We start from the raw sequence: 4361 nt of genomic DNA on the forward strand, positions 1-4361 counted from the left end.
AAAGAAACCAGGAAACCCCGGGACTGGGCCAGTGTCCCATGTGGGCAGGCACACTCCTCTGTGAACCTACTCAGACGTAAGCGCCGGTGGGTACATTTCCTCCCAGGTAAATTGGCACAGGATTGTGGCCAGGATCTCTGTGTTCCTGGGTCGTATCAGCCGCAGACCTATGCCATGGTAATCAGCCCTGTGTGAAATGCTATGATAGCACAAACTTTACAGAAGACATCCCCAAACTTTCTGCATCCACAGGTACACATGAGCATGTGAGAAACTGCTTTGGGTTCCACTAAAAAAAGCATAACCAGTCAATCACTATTTTGGGGTCTCATCTTTGTATTCAGCGGGTTGAATTGTGCAACCGTAACCCAACACCCCTTCAGATCTCCCACACATCCCTACAGGCATCACTGCTGGCTGCTCTTAAGAGGTCCTGGTTGTACTGGAATTTTTTTGGGGTACAGTCCTACAGGGATGCCTGCCCTATGGAGATAGCAACAGCAGATTTCTCCAGGAATTCCCTTGGGAAGAACTGCTTTTTCCAGGAGGGCTTGTTTGGACATCCTTGCAGGAGGGTATGGATTGGGCGTTCCAGTATGGAATGGGCTTCCATGAGAGGTGGTTGAAGCCCCATCGGTGAGGGTTTTAAGGATAGCCCAGACATGCACATGGTAGGTATGTCATGAGTGGAGCTGGCTGGAGCCAGGGGTCAGACTAGATGGCCCGGGAGACCCTTCTGACTTACTTTGTTTCTATGCTTCTATGAAGTAAGAATTCAAGGAGTGAAAGGACAATATTGGCTCACTGCCACTTTAGAGTGGGAGGGAGGAAGGCTCACATGCCCAGGAGAACCCTTCCCTTTGTAGGGTGAGTTCTCATCCTTTGGGAAAGTTCCTTCCACACCAGCTGTGAGGGCGGGCAGGGACCAGCTCTGAGGTTAATCCTGTTTTGCAACTTTAAAGCTGGAACTCCCAAAACTATGATGGCCTTCTGGATGTTATCTGGATTGTCCTGCTTCCTGCCTTTTTATCATTATTTTTGGACATATACATTTTTAAACTGAAAAAAGTCATATAGTATTTTATTCCACTTGTGGACTTTGTTTTTTGTGAGCTGTTGTGAAGCTCCCACATGGCTTCAGTCATTGGGCAGTACGGAAATGAAAGAAATCATTTAAGCAACTCTGCCTTGTAGCTTTATAGAACAACAAGTACTTCTTCAATAAACTAGCCTTTCCCCTTCTGGGGCCCTCCAGATGCGTTGCACTACAGCTCCTGCACATCTGGAGGACAGCAGGTCAGAGGAGGCTGAAATAAAGTAAAAAGTTCATTTGTTCATCAGCGACTGTCCTAGGATGCACGGAGCATTCCCTGCGGTTGATGGTGGCTGGGACATGCTGAGGGCCGCAGGCCTTGCTCGGTCTGAGCAGGCACGGCGTCGCACACTAAGCAGCTAACTAAAAGGCAACACCTTTGCTGGAAGACAAGGGACAGGCAGGCACAGAAATATTTGGCAGGGGGGCACATTAGACCCACTCTCTTGCCACCACTACAACCTTTAAATTAACCCTTAGTTGTTGCAGTTTCACAGCTTGTCAATTTCCCAAATACTTCATTCCTTCATTTGAAAGTCTCTAATTTGTAACTACTGATACTAAGGAGATGCATCCCCTCCATGTATGGACCTATTCATTGTCTGGTAATTATTTATTCCTTTGTAATAAAAATTGCAAATAAATTGTATTTAGCTCCAAATTTTAAACATTTTGAGTGTGTTGGTGGATATTCAGTTTCTCATTTCTTATTACACACATAATTCAACTTGGGCTTAATTTCCCCCTATCTCTCCTGATCCATGTTTTCAATAATTGTTGCAGAATTCCCTTCTGTGCAGCCCCCCACAATCTTCTTTAGAGGCCCCAGTGAGAGCACCTGGTGAAGTAGTCATGCTCTTAGACAAGATCGAACAGTGGCATCTGCAGCCTTCACGGATGTCTTAACTAACTTGCATTGTGCATTCGATAAGAAAAAACACCAGGTTTAGGTACCACCAAATTGATGTTCTTGCATCGTCTAAGTCTCGGCTCTGAGCCACGCCACAGGCATGTGTGACTCGAGGAACCTGGAATGGCACAGCTGCTCCTTTACCAAGAAGAGAAGGGAAGGGAAGGATCCTGCTTCCCCATGCTGCATGCTAAGCAGAGCTGGGGTAACTTCCCTGGCCAGCCTCCTTAGGGGGATCAGGGAACTCTGCAGTGGATTTAAATTATTTGGGATTTCTATGAATCCAACCTGTGGATTCCACAGTGGACTGGCTTTTTCCCATTCATGTGGATCCCACAGACTTATGGATTTCCTGGAATGCTATTCTGTGGAGGGAATGGCACAATTTGCACTTGCACTCATGCACAAGAGTGCAAGTGCCCTTAGTGCTAATGTGCATTACTGCATGTGGAATGAGATCCTCATACAGCCATTAAAATAATCTGACTGCACCCTTGACTGGATGGTGGAATGAAAGATGCTGGACAATCTGCAAAACTGAGGGAGGCTGGGCTTAACAAAAGCGAGACATCTGTCACTCTGGTTGTATTCCTTTCTTCTCCCTGCCACTTGCAACACAGCTGGCCAGACAGCATCATAACGCCTTCTTAAAACCAACCAACCAACCAAAATAGTGGCGGCAGTGGGAGCCACAACAGTCCAATGGCAGTTGGTTGATGTGGTGCTCAGCAAAGTATCTGTGATCCAGCTGTTGCCACATGTGCTCTCCAGTATTTTAATTTCCTATATGGATGTCCAAGTTAGGCCCCAAAGCACACTTGGGACTGAAAGGGTTGGCTGCTACCAACCCAGTTACCTCTGGTAGTTGTTACCTACCAGGTGCCAGTTACCTCTGGTAGTTGTTTGGGACCCAATGCTCTACCAGCTTCTGGACATCTGCCCAAGGTCTGGAACTGCCACTGATGGTTGGTGTTTCTTGAGCATTTCAGATCACTCATTCTGCTGCTGGGACGTTATATGTTATGCCAAATATTCTACCCATGTGGTTCATAACTGAATTTTAATTTTCCTTCTCTTGCTATTCTAAGGTGCCCAGACAACCTGATTATTGGGTGGCATATAAATACTGTTTAATATAAGGAGAAGGCAGGTCCTGTCCAGGCCCCCAAATCCAGCTTTGTCCCTGCTTCTACCAGCCATCTAGTCTAGGTATTCTGGAAACCGTTGCTTCTAGAGGTACAGGATCCTGGCCTTTGTCTTTAGTAATCCTGTCAGAAGTCTTAGAAAGTCCATGATCAGGGCTCCGTGTTTCCTAACTAGAGTTTTGCATTGCAAGCTGAAGCCCTAATCTTAGCAGTGCCCTTTTCATTGCTTGCCCCTGGGGTGGTCTGTCTGTTCACATTCGTTCAGGTGACTAATCTCTCTGAAATGAAATAATAAATGTGTGGATCAGCCTGTTCTTCCTCCAGAGAGGTATGCATCTTGGGAACCAACAAGCAAGGAGCAGAGAAAGTCCACTTCTCTTGAGTATCATTTGGTGTCTCTCCAACTTTAAAAGGTCAGGAGCTTTTGTTCACCTTGAACCACTAGTGTAGTGGTTACATTTTGAAGTGCAGAAGAATATCATGACAGGCCCTTCATGCCTTCATGAAGCTCTCCAAGATAGTTTGCACGAGCACCTACCGGACACCTCTCCTAGAACCCACCAGGTTCTCTCCCTTTCCTGATTTTTCTTTAATTTCTTAAGGGTTTTTAAGCAATGTTTTCCAGAGGAGGCTGACATGCTGTCAAATGAATGACTCCATTCAGGACCATTTTAATTTGGGTTCAAAAGAGTAGTTTACGTTTTGGGGCTCAAAACATCTTAACTTTTTTTTTAGGTTCTTGCACATGTTTTTCTTTTATCTCAATAATATTCCGTATGGGAAATGAATGTTTTGTGACTAACCATGTCCACCAGAACAGTCATTTTATAAATAGGCAAGCAGCCCCCCACCCAATGCAACTGGTACACCACCCACAGCATTTTCTCAACATGCATATTCCTTGGGCCCAGCTATAAGTTAATAACACATAGAATCATAAAACAAAGACATCCAAAGCAACCAAGCAAAGCACTAATAAAACCTTGCAACTGAGGCTGGAATATGCTGAAATCTGGGTAAACAGTTATTGGATTGCACCTTTAGGCTTACAAAGTGAGAGTGAACCAGAGTTCAGATTGTGTGCAGGAGCAAATAGGAAGCCAAAGGGGTCAACATAAGATCAGATGTGCTGATTTTTTTTATGGTCTCCAAAACCCTTGAGAGATGCTACCAGCTACCACAGAGTAGGGTAGGCAATGTGAGATCCTCCAGA

This window comes from Varanus komodoensis, unplaced genomic scaffold (genome assembly GCF_004798865.1).
Source record: "Varanus komodoensis strain SLA01 unplaced genomic scaffold, ASM479886v1 scaffold3, whole genome shotgun sequence".
NCBI classification, from domain to species: Eukaryota; Metazoa; Chordata; class Lepidosauria; order Squamata; family Varanidae; genus Varanus; species Varanus komodoensis.